At 41.9% G+C, this 17808-nt stretch overlaps 4 non-coding genes across 4 annotated transcripts; all 4 read left to right on the forward strand.

Annotated features, from left to right (window-relative positions):
• The first annotated feature begins 14084 nt into the window (after positions 1-14084).
• On the forward strand, positions 14085-14175 carry trnar-ucu. Its single transcript is given in 2 exon segments — positions 14085-14121; positions 14140-14175. It is a non-coding gene; the product is annotated as a tRNA-Arg (tRNA).
• A 533-nt stretch (positions 14176-14708) lies between these two features.
• Positions 14709-14799, forward strand: trnar-ucu. Its single transcript is given in 2 exon segments — positions 14709-14745; positions 14764-14799. It is a non-coding gene; the product is annotated as a tRNA-Arg (tRNA).
• A 533-nt stretch (positions 14800-15332) lies between these two features.
• Positions 15333-15423, forward strand: trnar-ucu. Its single transcript is given in 2 exon segments — positions 15333-15369; positions 15388-15423. It is a non-coding gene; the product is annotated as a tRNA-Arg (tRNA).
• A 531-nt stretch (positions 15424-15954) lies between these two features.
• Positions 15955-16045, forward strand: trnar-ucu. Its single transcript is given in 2 exon segments — positions 15955-15991; positions 16010-16045. It is a non-coding gene; the product is annotated as a tRNA-Arg (tRNA).
• Positions 16046-17808: the final 1763 nt, after the last annotated feature.

A 17808-nucleotide genomic window follows, 5' to 3' on the forward strand; every position in this document is an offset into this window, starting at 1 on the left:
CTTTGGTGTTTTCACTGATTTCCAGCCCGCCATCTAACTTTTGAAAGTTACTTTGACAGAGCCGGGCTATGTCCCGCACACGAAAAATGGTCAATTTGGTTTGTTTGCAAAATGGCTTTGTGGCGCAATGGATTGCCCATTGGACTTCTAGGAGAGATTGTTGAAGAGATTCAAAGGTTGTGGTTTGAGTCCCACTAGAGTCTAACATAATTTTTTTGTCTCCTCCTTCCCTGAACAATGGAATGGAAAGAGTGATCTGATACAAAATAGCAAATGGTGTAATCCTTGAGTTCCCAACCCTATTCACCAAGGGACCTATATTTCACACCTACATAATTGTCTGACGTGTAAATTTTGTTTGGAGTCCGTAACTTATCTCTACCACATTTCTCTGGTGCCTTTCGGTAAGTCCATTAGGCCAGTCAACCAAAAGTTGGTGGTATGAGCACACCCAAGTCCAACCTTCTTTTTGTTCAGATTTTTCCTCAGCTGTCTGAACCGGGGGCCAAGTTTCTGAACTTGTCTTTGCATGTTGCCTGGCACCATGTCTTAGTTGTTTGAAGTACCTTTCTAGTAAAGTGGAGTTCCTGGTTTTGTAACCCACAGTGGTTTTAAAATGGCAGCTTTGGTGTTTTCACTGATTTCCAGCCCGCCATCTAACTTTAGAAAGTTACTTTGACAGAGCCGGGCTATGTCCCGCACACGAAAAATGGTCAATTTGGTGTGTTTGCAAAATGGCTCTGTGGCGCAATGGATAGCGCATTGGACTTCTAGGAGAGATTGTTGAAGAGATGCAAAGCTTGTGGGTTCGAGTCCCACTAGAGTCAAACATCATTTTTTGTCTCCTCCTTCCCTGAACAATGGAATGGAAAGAGTGATCTGATACAAAATAGCAAATGGTGTAATCCTTGAGTTCCCAACCCTATTCACCAAGGGACCTATATTTCACACCTACATAATTGTCTGACGTGTAAATTTTGTTTGGAGTCCGTAACTTATCTCTACCACCATTCTCTGGTGCCTTTCGGTTAGCTCATTAGGCCAGTCAACCAAAAGTTGGTGGTATGAGCACACCCAAGTCCAACCTTCTTTTTGTTCAGATTTTCCCTCAGCTGTCTGAACCGGGGGCCAAGTTTCTGAACTTGTCTTTGCATGTTGCCTGGCACCATGTCTTAGTTGGTTGAAGTACCTCTCTAGTAAAGTGGAGTTCCTGGTTTTGTAACCCACAGTGTCTTTCAAATGGCAGCTTTGGTGTTTTCACTGATTTCCAGCCCGCCATCTAACTTTTGAAAGTTACTTTGACAGAGCCGGGCTATGTCCCGCACACGAAAAATGGTCAATTTGGTTTGTTTGCAAAATGGCTCTGTGGCAGAATGGATAGCGCATTGGACTTCTAGGAGAGATTTTTGAAGAGATTCGAAGGTTGTGGGTTTGAGTCCCACTAGAGTCAAACAGAATTTTTTTGTCTCCTACTTCCCTGAACAATGGAATGGAAAGAGTGATCTGATACAAAATAGCAAATGGTGTAATCCTTGAGTTCCCAACCCTATTCACCAAGGGACCTATATTTCACACCTACATAATTGTCTGACGTGTAAATTTTGTTTGGAGTCCGTAACTTATCTCTACCACATTTCTCTGGTGCCTTTCGGTAAGCCCATTAGGCCAGTCAACCAAAAGTTGGTGGTATGAGCACACCCAAGTCCAACCTTCTTTTTGTTCAGATTTTTCCTCAGCTGTCTGAACCGGGGGCCAAGTTTCTGAACTTGTCTTTGCATGTTGCCTGGCACCATGTCTTAGTTGTTTGAAGTACCTTTCTAGTAAAGTGGAGTTCCTGGTTTTGTAACCCACAGTGGTTTTAAAATGGCAGCTTTGGTGTTTTCACTGATTTCCAGCCCGCCATCTAACTTTAGAAAGTTACTTTGACAGAGCCGGGCTATGTCCCGCACACGAAAAATGGTCAATTTGGTGTGTTTGCAAAATGGCTCTGTGGCGCAATGGATAGCGCATTGGACTTCTAGGAGAGATTGTTGAAGAGATGCAAAGCTTGTGGGTTCGAGTCCCACTAGAGTCAAACATCATTTTTTGTCTCCTCCTTCCCTGAACAATGGAATGGAAAGAGTGATCTGATACAAAATAGCAAATGGTGTAATCCTTGAGTTCCCAACCCTATTCACCAAGGGACCTATATTTCACACCTACATAATTGTCTGACGTGTAAATTTTGTTTGGAGTCCGTAACTTATCTCTACCACCATTCTCTGGTGCCTTTCGGTTAGCTCATTAGGCCAGTCAACCAAAAGTTGGTGGTATGAGCACACCCAAGTCCAACCTTCTTTTTGTTCAGATTTTCCCTCAGCTGTCTGAACCGGGGGCCAAGTTTCTGAACTTGTCTTTGCATGTTGCCTGGCACCATGTCTTAGTTGGTTGAAGTACCTCTCTAGTAAAGTGGAGTTCCTGGTTTTGTAACCCACAGTGTCTTTCAAATGGCAGCTTTGGTGTTTTCACTGATTTCCAGCCCGCCATCTAACTTTTGAAAGTTACTTTGACAGAGCCGGGCTATGTCCCGCACACGAAAAATGGTCAATTTGGTTTGTTTGCAAAATGGCTTTGTGGCGCAATGGATTGCCCATTGGACTTCTAGGAGAGATTGTTGAAGAGATTCAAAGGTTGTGGGTTTGAGTCCCACTAGAGTCTAACATAATTTTTTTGTCTCCTCCTTCCCTGAACAATGGAATGGAAAGAGTGATCTGATACAAAATAGCAAATGGTGTAATCCTTGAGTTCCCAACCCTATTCACCAAGGGACCTATATTTCACACCTACATAATTGTTGGACGTGTAAATTTTGTTTGGAGTCCGTAACTTATCTCTAGCACATTTCTCTGGTGCCTTTCGGTTAGCCCATTAGGCCAGTCAACCAAAAGTTGGTGGTATGAGCACACCCAAGTCCAACCTTCTTTTTGTTCAGATTTTCCCTCAGCTGTCTGAACCAGGGGCCAAGTTTCTGAACTTGTCTTTGCATGTTGCCTGGCACCATGTCTTAGTTGTTTGAAGTACCTCTCTAGTAAAGTGGAGTTCCTGGTTTTGTAACCCACAGTGGTTTTAAAATGGCAGCTTTGGTGTTTTCACTGATTTCCAGCCCGCCATCTAACTTTTGAAAGTTACTTTGACAGAGCCGGGCTATGTCCCGCACACGAAAAATGGTCAATTTGGTTTGTTTGCAAAATGGCTTTGTGGCGCAATGGATAGCGCAGTGGACTTCTAGGAGAGATTGTTGAAGAGATGCAAAGGTTATGGATTCGAGTCCCACTAGAGTCAAACATAATTTTTTTGTCTCCTCCTTCCCTGAACAATGGAATGGAAAGAGTGATCTGATACAAAATAGCAAATGGTGTAATCCTTGAGTTCCCAACCCTATTCACCAAGGGACCTATTTTTCACACCTACATAATTGTCTGACGTGTAAATTTTGTTTGGAGTCCGTAACTTATCTCTACCACCTTTCTCTGGTGCCTTTCGGTTAGCCCATTAGGCCAGTCAACCAAAAGTTGGTGGTATGAGCACACCCAAGTCCAACCTTCTTTTTGTTCAGCTTTTCCCTCAACTGTCTGAACCGGGGGCCAAGTTTCTGAACTTGTCTTTGCATGTTGCCTGGCACCATGTCTTAGTTGGTTGAAGTACCTCTCTAGTAAAGTGGAGTTCCTGGTTTAGTAACCCACAGTGTCTTTAAAATGGCAGCTTTGGTGTTTTCACTGATTTCCAGCCCGCCATCTAACTTTAGAAAGTTACTTTGACAGAGCCGGGCTATGTCCCGCACACGAAAAATGGTCAATTTGGTTTTTTTGCAAAATGGCTCTGTGGCGCAATGGATAGCGCATTGGTCTTCTGAGAGAGATTGTTGAAGAGATTCAAAGGTTGTGGGTTCGAGTCCCACTAGAGTCAAACATAATTTTTTTGTCTCCTCCTTCCCTGAACAATGGAATGGAAAGAGTGATCTGATACAAAATAGCAAATGGTGTAATCCTTGAGTTCCCAACCCTATTCACCAAGGGACCTATATTTCACACCTACATAATTGTCTGACGTGTAAATTTTGTTTGGAGTCCGTAACTTATCTCTACCACCTTTCTCTGGTGCCTTTCGGTTAGCCCATTAGGCCAGTCAACCAAAAGTTGGTGGTATGAGCACACCCAAGTCCAACCTTCTTTTTGTTCAGCTTTTCCCTCAGCTGTCTGAACCGGGGGCCAAGTTTCTGAACTTGTCTTTGCATGTTGCCTGGCACCATGTCTTAGTTGGTTGAAGTATCTCTCTAGTAAAGTGGAGTTCCTGGTTTTGTAAACCACAGTGTCTTTAAAATGGCAGCTTTGGTGTTTTCACTGATTTCCAGCCCGGCATCTAACTTTTGAAAGTTACTTTGACAGAGCCGGGCTATGTCCCGCACACGAAAAATGGTCAATTTGGTTAGTTGGCAAAATGGCTCTGTGGCGCAATGGATAGCGCATTGGACTTCTAGGAGAGATTGATGAAGAGATTCAAAGGTTGTGGGTTTTAGTCCAACTAGAGTCAAGCATAATTTTTTTGTCTCCTCCTTCCCTGAACAATGGAATGGAAAGCGTGATCTGATACAAAATAGCAAATTGTGTAATCCTTGAGTTCCCAACCCTATTCACCAAGGGACCAATTTTTCACACCTACATAATTGTCTGACATGTAAATTTTGTTTGGAGTCCGTAACTTATCTCTACCACGTTTCTCTGGTGCCTTTCGGTTAGCCCATTAGGCCAGTCAACCAAAAGTTGGTGGTATGAGCACACCCAAGTCCAACCTTCTTTTTGTTCAGCTTTTCCCTCAGCTGTCTGAACCGGGGGCCAAGTTTCTGAACTTGTCTTTGCATGTTGCCTGGCACCATGTTTTAGTTGGTTGAAGTACCTCTCTAGTAAAGTGGAGTTCCTGGTTTTGTATCCCACAGTGGTTTTAAAATGGCAGCTTTGGTGTTTTCACTGATTTCCAGCCCGCCATCTAACTTTAGAAAGTTACTTTGACAGAGCCGGGCTATGTCCCGCACACGAAAAATGGTCAATTTGGTTTGTTTGCAAAATGGCTTTGTGGCGCAATGGATTGCCCATTGGACTTCTAGGAGAGATTGTTGAAGAGATTCAAAGGTTGTGGGTTCGAATCCCACTAGAGTCAATTATAATTTTTTTGTCTCCTCCTTCCCTGAACAATGGAATGGAAAGAGTGATCTGATACAAAATAACAAATGGTGTAATCCTTGAGTTCCCAACCCTATTCACCAAGGGACCTATATTTCACACCTACATAATTGTTGGACGTGTAAATTTTGTTTGGAGTCCGTAACTTATCTCTAGCACATTTCTCTGGTGCCTTTCGGTTAGCCCATTAGGCCAGTCAACCAAAAGTTGGTGGTATGAGCACACCCAAGTCCAACCTTCTTTTTGTTCAGCTTTTCCCTCAGCTGTCTGAACCGGGGGCCAAGTTTCTGAACTTGTCTTTGCATGTTGCCTGGCACCATGTTTTAGTTGGTTGAAGTACCTCTCTAGTAAAGTGGAGTTCCTGGTTTTGTATCCCACAGTGGTTTTAAAATGGCAGCTTTGGTGTTTTCACTGATTTCCAGCCCGCCATCTAACTTTAGAAAGTTACTTTGACAGAGCCGGGCTATGTCCCGCACACGAAAAATTGTCAATTTGGTTTGTTTGCAAAATGGCTTTGTGGCGCAATGGATTGCCCATTGGACTTCTAGGAGAGATTGTTGAAGAGATTCAAAGGTTGTGGGTTCGAATCCCTCTAGAGTCAATTATAATTTTTTTGTCTCCTCCTTCCCTGAACAATGGAATGGAAAGAGTGATCTGATACAAAATAGCAAATGGTGTAATCCTTGAGTTCCCAACCCTATTCACCAAGGGACCTATATTTCACACCTACATAATTGTCTGACGTGTAAATTTTGTTTGGAGTCCGTAACTTATCTCTACCACGTTTCTCTGGTGCCTTTCGGTTAGCCCATTAGGCCAGTCAACCAAAAGTTGGTGGTATGAGCACACCCAAGTCCAACCTTCTTTTTGTTCAGCTTTTCCCTCAGCTGTCTGAACCGGGGGCCAAGTTTCTGAACTTGTCTTTGCATGTTGCCTGGCACCATGTCTTAGTTGGTTGAAGTACCTCTCTAGTAAAGTGGAGTTCCTGGTTTTGTAACCCACAGTGTCTTTAAAATGGCAGCTTTGGTGTTTTCACTGATTTCCAGCCCGGCATCTAACTTTTGAAAGTTACTTTGACAGAGCCGGGCTATGTCGCGCACATGAAAAATGGTCAATTTGGTTTGTTGGCAAAATGGCTCTGTGGCGCAATGGATAGCGCATTGGACTTCTAGGAGAGATTGTTGAAGAGATTCAAAGGTTGTGGGTTTTAGTCCCACTAGAGTCAAGCATAATTTTTTTGTCTCCTCCTTCCCTGAACAATGTAAGGGAAGTCCCCCCCCCAATTGTACAAAATAACATGGCAAGTTATTGGCACCGAGCGCAGCATATACACGATGGACAAGTACACTACTTCTGGCGGTGTTTCATCCAAAGTTGATGGCAAATGCCATGCTGCAAATGAGCTGTGTAACACTCCAAAATTCCTATAGTGGGCGAGTGTGTTCTATCTAAGTTTTTCATAGGCTTTATGTAACGCAAGTCAAGACCCAAGAGTAAAATTTTGAGATTTTGAAAGTTTTGGCAAAAACTTATCACCCCCTTAAAAAAGTGCTTTCTGGACCGTTTTTCGAAATTCTTTCGAGTTTTATGTCAATTACACATGTGTAAGAACTATATGAAAATACTTTTTTCAAATTTTATTAACATAATTTTTTTCGATTTTTTTTTGTTGAACTTAAGGTATATGTTTTGTGCATTTGGAATGTGATTTCATAGGAAGTCAAAAGTCAAAAATGTCAAAAATTTGGAAAAAAAACCCTTTAAAAAAGTGCTTTCTGGACCGTTTTTCGAAATTCTTTCGATTTTTAGGTCAATTACACATGTATAAGAACTGTATGAAAATACATTAGTCACATTTTATTATCATAATTTTTTGTAAATGTTTATTTGAACTTAAGGAATATGTTTTGTGCATTTGGAATGTGATTTCATAGGAAGTCAAAAGTCAAAAATGTCAAAAATTTGGAAAAAACGTATAACCTCCTTTAAAAAAGTGCTTTCTGTGCCGTTTTTTGAAATTCTTTCGATTTTAAGGTCAATTACACATGTTTAACTTCTTGCGACTACAGGGGGTGCTGTTCCGAATTAGCATTTTGTCGTCTCCAAATTAAACTGCCTAGTACTCAATTCTTGCTCGTACAATATGCATATTATTAATTCTATTGGATAGAAAACACTTTCTAGTTTCATACAAAGTTGGAATGATGTCTGTGGGTGACCCAGAACTCTTTCTACAGCGAAATCCATGACAGACAGTGAAAGGTCTGAGAGCGAAGCTCTGGTTTCAGATCAGTTTTTAAGGTCTCTGTCTATCCTATGGAACGACACGAACTGCACCCGCCTTCCCCTGGATGTCAGTAACCAATGAGAAGTGGAATGGGCCTTCTCCGTAGCTCTCAGAGGTTATAAAAGACCAAGGAGTGAGAGTAGCCCCCCTTTCGACGCTCGCCCTTACGCAGGAAGGGACCTCCGGATGCCATTTTCACAGGCTCGGTTATCAACTTGAAATGTATCCGTCTGTAATTTAATTCGATATAGGACTTAGAAACATCATAAGGTAGTTAATTTAAACCGTTTTATAGCAATTTATATCCGTTTAGTGCGATTTTGATGCATTTCTATGTGAAGCACCGGGCACATTTCGGGGTCCCGGTCGAACGTTAGCGGGCATTTAGACGGACAAAGGACATCTTTCGACCAAAAGAAGATTAAACCCAAGAAAGAATACATTGCCCAAGAATCTGATGGAAGAACAGCTCAAAGTAAGCAATATTTAATATGATAAATCGTTGTTCTGTCGAAATATTTTAAACGCATATTTCGCCATTTTGTTTGGTATAGCTTCACTTGGCGAACCCTGTATTGAAAAGTAAGGATAATTTTAAAAATGTAAGTCAGCGGTTGCATTAAGAACTAATTTGTCTTTCGATTCCTGTCAACTCTGTATTTTTTAGTCAAGTATATGATTAGCTTTGGATTAAACTAGATCACTCTGAAAGCTGACGTCCCTCATTTTGATGCTTGAGTTGTGACTATTTCCATTGTATAACCACGGTTTTGTATGGCTAAATATGCACCTTTTCGAACAAACTGTATATGTATGTTGTAAAATGATGTTACAGGAGTGTCATCGGAAGAATTCTGAGAAGGTTAGTGAAAAAATTAATATATTTTGGCGATGATAACGTTATAGCTCCCTTTGCCTTGAATTCATGCTCTACTAACGTTTGTACATGTGGTATGCTAACTTATCGATTTATTGTGTTTTCGCTGAAAAACGCTTAGAAAATCTGAAATATGGTCTGAAATCACAAGAACTGTGTCTTTCCATTGCTATGCTTTGTCTATTTTTATGAAATGTTTTATGATGAGTAAATTGGTCATACACGTTGCTCTATCTAGTAATTCTAGTCGATTTGTGATGGTCGGTGCAATTGTAAACTGTGATTTCTACCTGAAATATGCACTTTTTTCTAACAACACCTATCCTATACCATAAATATGTTATCAGACTGTCATCTGATGAGTTTTTTTCTTGGTTTGTTGCTATCAATATCTTAGTTTAGCCGAATTGGTGATAGCTAGTGGTGGAGAGAGAAAATGGTGGACAAAGAAAGATGGTGTATTTTGCTAACGTGGTTAGCTAATAGATTTACATATTGTGTCTTCCCTGTAAAACATTTTAAAAAACAGAAATGATGGGTTTATTCACAAGATCTGTATCTTTCATCTGGTGTCTTGGACTTGTGATTTAATGATATTTAGATGCTACTATTTACTTGTGAAGCTATGCTAGCGATGCTAATCAGTGTGGGGGGGGTGGGGGGTGATCCCGGATACGGGGTTGATACTCGTGAAAGGATAAGAACTGTATGAAGATACTTTAGTCACATTTTATTATCATAATTTTTTTTGAAATGTTTACTTGTACTTAAGGAATATGTTTTGTGCATTTGCAATCTGATTTAATATGAAGTCAAAAATGTGAATAAATTAGAAAAAACTTATCAACCCCTTTAAAAAAGTGCTTTTTGGATTTCATAGTCGAAAATAACATTTTGTTTTTAAAAGGCCAAAATGAAGCATTTAAAACCGTTTTGAAAAATGACGCCTGGTAACCCAAAACATGAAACATAGAATATTTTTTGACTTTTTTTGGAAACCTCCTTAAATCACTCAGGCCGGACCCCCATTGACACGAGAAGAAAAAACAAAACAAAAATTCCAGAAGAAAAAACAGAATATTTTCAGACTTTTTTTGAAAACCTCCATAAATCACTCAGGCCAGCACACATTGATTTTTGGCCGTAGAATAGTGCTCCCAGAGCGGGTATGGAATTCTGGATGCCCCCTAAAAGCAATTTCAACCATGGCACCTGGTAACCCAAAAAAAATATCAGGTGCACGAAAAGTTTGGACTTTGAATATTTTTTGAGTTTTTTGGAAAAACTCCATAAATCACTCAGGCCATTGACTCGAGATGAAAAAACATAAAATATTTTCAAGAAAAAAAAACAGAATATTTTTTGACATTTTTTGGAAACCTCCATAAATCACTCAGGCCAGCACCCATTGATTTTTGCCCGCAGTATAGTGCTCCCAGAGCGGGTATGGAAGTCTGGATCCCCCCTAAAAGCATTTAAGGCTCTGTGTGTCTTTAAGCACCATACTTTTTCATTCCATCCTTGCTGTGTGTGTCTGTGTGTGTGTGTGAGCTTTTCTTTGACATCTGTTTAGAGAAATGACTGATTTACACTTCATGAGGGTTGCCTAATCACACACTTAAAGTTTTGGAAAGATCTGACTTTTTTAACCCTTTGAGACAGCACCTATGACCCCATTTTAAGGCACTTCCGGTTGGCACAGGAAGCTATAAGTAAACACCTATCCTGATCGGGGTATGCTTTTACAGAATCCTGAGTTTTAAGTCTATACGTTAAGAACTGACTGATTTACATAGGGTTGAATGCACTATATATCACAAACTGCTGGTTGGCTATGGCAAAACACTTTTAGGGTGATTTTATCACTTCCGGTTGCTCCAGGAAGCTTAGAATCAACACAGGTAGACCTCATAGTGGCATGATGGACTGACATCAAAGACAGGTTCATAAGACATTCATAACCCACATAGGCTTCAGGTTGAATTTAGAGGTGCAGTCAATGTATTCCAATGGGGAGACATGTCATTGTAAACTGTTTGATGTAAACACCTTCTTTTAACTGTCAAGGGTTAATGCCACAAGGTCAAGGTTAGGCTTGCACAGATCGGGAGGACCTTAAGAACATTCCTGAGGTCAAATTGTGTTTCTAACCTTAACGGTTCTCTCTCTGTCTCCCAAAAGCAAATAAAATTGACATTGAGGTCAAAAGGTCATTTGTGTCCGTTCTCTTGTAACGGTCGCTGCGCTCAGACCGAGCGAGCTACGGTCAAGCGGGGCGTCTCGTTGAACTCGGCACGGCCTGGAGATAATAGTAATGCCATTGCAGGCTTTGTGTGTCTTTAAGCACCGTACTTTTTCACTCCATCCTTCCTTTTTGTGTGTGTGTGTTTGTGTGAGAGAGCCTTTCTTTGACATCTGTTGGGAAAAATGACTGATTACAGTTCATGAGGGTTGTCTAATCACACAAGTGAAGTTTTGAAAAGATCTGACCTTATTACCCTTCAAACCTGACCCTGTGGCACCATTTTAAGGTACTTGAAATTGAACACATACCCTCCTTGGCGTAGGCTCTTATATAATATTGAGTTTTAAGTCTTTATGTTAAGAACTGACTTATTTAAAGAGGGTTAAATGAGTGTGTGTTATTTCATAAAATCATATAAAATCACAGGATTCTCGCAGAGCTTCGAGACCCACTTTAAAAATGTACGTCTGAACACACTGCAACTGGATCTGTGAATTTTTTGAAAAATAAATTCCTCTTTGTGAACATCACCAAACGGTCAATGTACGATTTCTCTTAAATTATGATAGACAAATGGCTGGTTCTTTTTTTCCTGACACCGTATGCTTATGTACTTTGACATGAAGCGGTCAAATTAGCACCCTACTTGCGTTTTAACCCTTTAATCCCAGAAAAATGGCCATAACTCAAAAAGCGCCGAGGTCTCGACGCCATCTTGTTCGGGGCCAACTGCCCATTACTCCAAACCTACGCTCGCCGAGTTTCGTCTTCGAAATATTTTCAGTTTAGGAGAAAAGGCCGCGCTCGTTTGCCACGTGCTCGTGCGCTTGCAATATGATTTATTTTCCCTCTTGTGGGAATTTTCGAGAATGCAGAAAAAAGTCAAAAATTTGTCATTTTTATAAAACGGAAACCGAAAGTCCGAGACGTTTTTTTGAGTGACTTCCTGAAAGAGCTCTCCGCCGCCCACGGCCCGACGCCGTCCGCGATTTTCTGCGACGTCGCAAGACGTCAGGTAAGGGACCGTACATTTGCAATGGGACTTTCTTCACTAACCATACGGCTCCCGTCTCAGAGTTCCCTTAAGGTATGGAATGGAAAGAGTGATCTGATACAAAATAGCAAATTGTGTAATCCTTGTGTTCCCAACCCTATTCACCAAGGGACCAATTTTTCACACCTACATAATTGTCTGACGTGTAAATTTAGTTTGGAGTCCGTAACCTATCTCTACCACCTTTCTCTGGTGCCTTTCGGTTAGCCCATTAGGCCAGTCAACCAAAAGTTGGTGGTATGAGCACACCCAAGTCCAAACTTCTTTTTGTTCAGATTTTCCCTCAGCTGTCTGAACCGGGGGCCAAGTTTCTGAACTTGTCTTTGCATGTTGCCTGGCACCATGTCTTAGTTGGTTGAAGTACCTCTCTAGTAAAGTGGAGTTCCTGGTTTTGTAAGCCACAGTGGTTTTAAAATGGCAGCTTTGGTGTTTTCACTGATTTCCAGCCCGCCATCTAACTTTAGAAAGTTACTTTGACAGAGCCGGGCTATGTCCCGCACACGAAAAATTGTCAATTTGGTTTGTTTGCAAAATGGCTCTGTGGGGCAATGGATAGCGCATTGGACGTCTAGGGGAGATTGTTGAAGAGATTCAAAGGTTGTGGGTTTGAGTCCCACTAGAGTCAAACAAAAAATTTTTGTCTCCTCCTTCCCTGAACAATGGAATGGAAAGAGTGATCTGATACAAAATAGCAAATGGTCTAGTCCTTGAGTTCCCAACCCTTTTCACCAAGGGACCTATATTTCACACCTACATAATTGTCTGACGTGTAAATTTTGTTGGAGTCCGTAACTTATCTCTACCACCATTCTCTGGTGCTTTTCGGTTAGCGCATTAGGCCAGTCAACCAAAGGTTGGTGGTATGAGCACACCCAAGTCCAACCTTCTTTTTGTTCAGCTTTTCCCTCAGCTGTCTGAACCGGGGGCCAAGTTTCTGAACTTGTCTTTGCATGTTGCCTGGCACCATGTCTTAGTTGGTTGAAGTACCTCTCTAGTAAAGTGGAGTTCCTGGTTTTGTATCCCACAGTGTCTTTCAAATGGCAGCTTTGGTGTTTTCACTGATTTCCAGCCCGCCATCTAACTTTAGAAAGTTACTTTGACAGAGCCGGGCTATGTCCCGCACACGAAAAATGGTCAATTTGTTTTGTTAGCAAAATGGCTCTGTGGGGCAATGGATAGCGCATTGGACGTCTAGGGGAGATTGTTGAAGAGATTCAAAGGTTGTGGGTTTGAGTCCCACTAGAGTCAAACATAATTTTTTTGTCTCCTCCTTCCCTGAACAATGGAATGGAAAGAGTGATCTGATACAAAATAACAAATGGTGTAATCCTTGAGTTCCCAACCCTATTCACCAAGGGACATATTTTTCACACCTACATAATTGTCTGACGTGTAAATTTTGTTTGGAGTCCGTAACTTATCTCTACCACCTTTCTCTGGTGCCTTTCGGTTAGCGCATTAGGCCAGTCAACCAAAAGTTGGTGGTATGAGCACACCCAAGTCCAACCTTCTTTTTGTTCAGCTTTTCCCTCAGCTGTCTGAACCGGGGGCCAAGTTTCTGAACTTGTCTTTGCATGTTGCCTGGCACCATGTCTTAGTTGGTTGAAGTACCTCTCTAGTAAAGTGGAGTTCCTGGTTTTGTATCCCACAGTGTCTTTCAAATGGCAGCTTTGGTGTTTTCACTGATTTCCAGCCCGCCATCTAACTTTAGAAAGTTACTTTGACAGAGCCGGGCTATGTCCCGCACACGAAAAATGGTCAATTTGGTCTATTTGTAAAATGGCTCTGTGGCGCAATGGATAGCGCATTGGATTTCTAGGAGAGATTGTTGAAGAGATTCAAAGGTTGTGGTTTCGAGTCCCACTAGTGTCAAACATAATTTTTTTGTCTCCTCCTTCCCTGAACAATGGAATGGAAAGAGTGATCTGATACAAAATAGCAAATGGTGTAATCCTTGAGTTCCCAACCCTATTCACCAAGGGACCTATTTTTCACACCTACATAATTGTCTGACGTGTAAATTTTGTTTGGAGTCCGTAACTTATCTCTACCACCTTTCTCTGGTGCCTTTCGGTTAGCCCATTAGGCCAGTCAACCAAAAGTTGGTGGTATGAGCACACCCAAGTCCAACCTTCTTTTTGTTCAGCTTTTCCCTCAGCTGTCTGAAACGGGGGCCAAGTTTCTGAACTTGTCTTTGCATGTTGCCTGGCACCATGTCTTAGTTGGTTGAAGTACCTCTCTAGTAAAGTGGAGTTCCTGGTTTTGTATCCCACAGTGTCTTTCAAATGGCAGCTTTGGTGTTTTCACTGATTTCCAGCCCGCCATCTAACTTTAGAAAGTTACTTTGACAGAGCCGGGCTATGTCCCGCACACGAAAAATGGTCAATTTGGTTTGTTAGCAAAATGGCTCTGTGGCGCAATGGATAGCGCATTGGACTTCTAGGAGAGATTGTTGAAGAGATTCAAAGGTTGTGGGTTCGAGTCCCACTAGAGTCAAACATAATTTTTTTGTCTCCTCCTTCCCTGAACAATGGAATGGAAAGAGTGATCTGATACAAAATAACAAATGGTGTAATCCTTGAGTTCCCAACCCTATTCACCAAAGGGACCTATTTTTCACACCTACATAATTGTGTGACGTGTAAATTTTGTTTGGAGTCCGTAACTTATCTCTACCACCTTTCTCTGGTGCCTTTCGGTTAGCGCATTAGGCCAGTCAACAAAAGTTGGTGGTATGAGCACACCCAAGTCCAACCTTCTTTTTGTTCAGCTTTTCCCTCAGCTGTCTGAACCGGGGGCCAAGTTTCTGAACTTGTCTTTGCATGTTGCCTGGCACCATGTCTTAGTTGGTTGAAGTACCTCTCTAGTAAAGTGGAGTTCCTGGTTTTGTATCCCACAGTGTCTTTCAAATGGCAGCTTTGGTGTTTTCACTGATTTCCAGCCCGCCATCTAACTTTAGAAAGTTACTTTGACAGAGCCGGGCTATGTCCCGCACACGAAAAATGGTCAATTTGGTTTGTTTGTAAAATGGCTCTGTGGCGCAATGGATAGCGCATTGGACTTCTAGGAGAGATTGTTGAAAAGATTCAAAGGTTGTGGGTTCGAGTCCCACTAGAGTCAAGCATAATTTTTTTGTCTCCTCCTTCCCTGAACAATGGAATGGAAAGAGTGATCTGATACAAAATAGCAAATTGTGTAATCCTTGTGTTCCCAACCCTATTCACCAAGGGACCAATTTTTCACACCTACATAATTGTCTGACGTGTAAATTTTGTTTGGAGTCCGTAACCTATCTCTACCACCTTTCTCTGGTGCCTTTCGGTTAGCCCATTAGGCCAGTCAACCAAAAGTTGGTGGTATGAGCACACCCAAGTCCAACCTTCTTTTTGTTCAGATTTTCCCTCAGCTGTCTGAACCGGGGGCCAAGTTTCTGAACTTGTCTTTGCATGTTGCCTGGCACCATGTCTTAGTTGGTTGAAGTGCCTCTCTAGTAAAGTGGAGTTCCTGGTTTTGTAACCCACAGTGGTTTTAAAATGGCAGCTTTGGTGTTTTCACTGATTTCCAGCCCGCCATCTAACTTTTAAAAGTTACTTTGACAGAGCCGGGCTATGTCCCGCACACAAAAAATGGTCAATTTGTTTTTTTTGAAAAATGGCTCTGTGGCGCAATGGATAGCGCATTGGACTTCTAGGAGAGATTGTTGAAGAGATTCAAAGGTTGTGGGTTCGAGTCCCACTAGAGTCAAATATAATTTTTTTGTCTCCTCCTTCCCTGAACATTGGAATGGAAAGAGTGATCTGATACAAAATAGCAAATGGTCTAATCCTTGAGTTCCCAACCCTTTTCACCAAGGGACCTATATTTCACACCTACATAATTGTCTGACGTGTCAATTTTGTTGGAGTCCGTAACTTATCTCTACCACCTTTCTCTGGTGCCTTTCGGTTAGCCCATTAGGCCAGTCAACCAAAAGTTGGTGGTATGAGCACACCCAAGTCCAACCTTCTTTTTGTTCAGCTTTTCCCTCAGCTGTCTGAACCGGGGGCCAAGTTTCTGAACTTGTCTTTGCATGTTGCCTGGCACCATGTCTCAGTTGGTTGAAGTACCTCTCTAGTAAAGTGGAGTTCCTGGTTTTGTAACCCACAGTGGTTTTAAATGGCAGCTTTGGTGTTTTCACTGATTTCCAGCCCGCCATCTAACTTTAGAAAGTTACTTTGACAGAGCCGGGCTATGTCCCGCACACGAAAAATGGTCAATTTGGTTTGTTTGCAAAATGGCTCTGTGGCGCAATGGATAGCGCATTGGACTTCTAGGAGAGATTGTTGAAGAGATTCAAAGGTTGTGGGTTCGAGTCCCACTAGAGTCAAACATTATTTTTTTGTCTCCTCCTTCCCTGAACAATGGAATGGAAAGAGTGATCTGATACAAAATAACAAATGGTGTAATCCTTGAGTTCCCAACCCTATTCACCAAGGGACCAATTTTTCACACCTACATAATTGTCTGACGTGTAAATTTTGTTTGGAGTCCGTAACTTATCTCTACCACCTTTCTCTGGTGCCTTTCGGTTAGCGCATTAGGCCAGTCAACCAAAAGTTGGTGGTATGAGCACACCCAAGTCCAACCTTCTTTTTGTTCAGCTTTTCCCTCAGCTGTCTGAACCGGGGGCCAAGTTTCTGAACTTGTCTTTGCATGTTGCCTGGCACCATGTCTTAGTTGGTTGAAGTACCTCTCTAGTAAAGTGGAGTTCCTGGTTTTGTATCCCACAGTGTCTTTCAAATGGCAGCTTTGGTGTTTTCACTGATTTCCAGCCCGCCATCTAACTTTAGAAAGTTACTTTGACAGAGCCGGGCTATGTCCCGCACACGAAAAATGGTCAATTTGGTTTGTTTGCAAAATTACTCTGTGGCGCAATGGATAGCGCATTGGACTTCTAGGAGAGATTGTTGAAGAGATTCAAAGGTTGTGGGTTCGAGTCCCACTAGAGTCAAACATTATTTTTTTGTCTCCTCCTTCCCTGAACAATGGAATGGAAAGAGTGATCTGATACAAAATAACAAATGGTGTAATCCTTGAGTTCCCAACCCTATTCACCAAGGGACCAATTTTTCACACCTACATAATTGTCTGACGTGTAAATTTTGTTTGGAGTCCGTAACTTATCTCTACCACCTTTCTCTGGTGCCTTTTGGTTAGCGCATTAGGCCAGTCAACCAAAAGTTGGTGGTATGAGCACACCCAAGTCCAACCTTCTTTTTGTTCAGCTTTTCCCTCAGCTGTCTGAACCGGGGGCCAAGTTTCTGAACTTGTCTTTGCATGTTGCCTGGCACCATGTCTTAGTTGGTTGAAGTACCTCTCTAGTAAAGTGGAGTTCCTGGTTTTGTATCCCACAGTGTCTTTCAAATGGCAGCTTTGGTGTTTTCACTGATTTCCAGCCCGCCATCTAACTTTAGAAAGTTACTTTGACAGAGCCGGGCTATGTCCCGCACACGAAAAATGGTCAATTTGGTTTGTTTGCAAAATGGCTCTGTGGTGCAATGGATAGCGCATTGGAGTTCTAGGAGAGATTGTTGAAGAGATTCAAAGGTTGTGGGTTCGAGTCCCTCTACAGTCAAACATAATTTTTTTGTCTCCTCCTTCCCTGAACAATGGAATGGAAAGAGTGATCTGATACAAAATAACAAATGGTGTAATCCTTGAGTTCGCAACCCTATTCACCAAGGGACCAATTTTTCACACCTACATAATTGTCTGACGTGTAAATTTTGTTTGGAGTCCGTAACTTATCTCTACCACCTTTCTCTGGTGCCTTTCGGTTAGCGCATTAGGCCAGTCAACCAAAAGTTGGTGGTATGAGCACACCCAAGTCCAACCTTCTTTTTGTTCAGCTTTTCCCTCAGCTGTCTGAACCGGGGGCCAAGTTTCTGAACTTGTCTTTGCATGTTGCCTGGCACCATGTCTTAGTTGGTTGAAGTACCTCTCTAGTAAAGTGGAGTTCCTGGTTTTGTATCCCACAGTGTCTTTCAAATGGCAGCTTTGGTGTTTTCACTGATTTCCAGCCCGCCATCTAACTTTAGAAAGTTACTTTGACAGAGCCGGGCTATGTCCCGCACACGAAAAATGGTCAAT

The sequence above is a fragment of the Salvelinus namaycush genome, chromosome 12 (genome assembly GCF_016432855.1).
Source record: "Salvelinus namaycush isolate Seneca chromosome 12, SaNama_1.0, whole genome shotgun sequence".
NCBI classification, from domain to species: domain Eukaryota; kingdom Metazoa; phylum Chordata; class Actinopteri; order Salmoniformes; family Salmonidae; genus Salvelinus; species Salvelinus namaycush.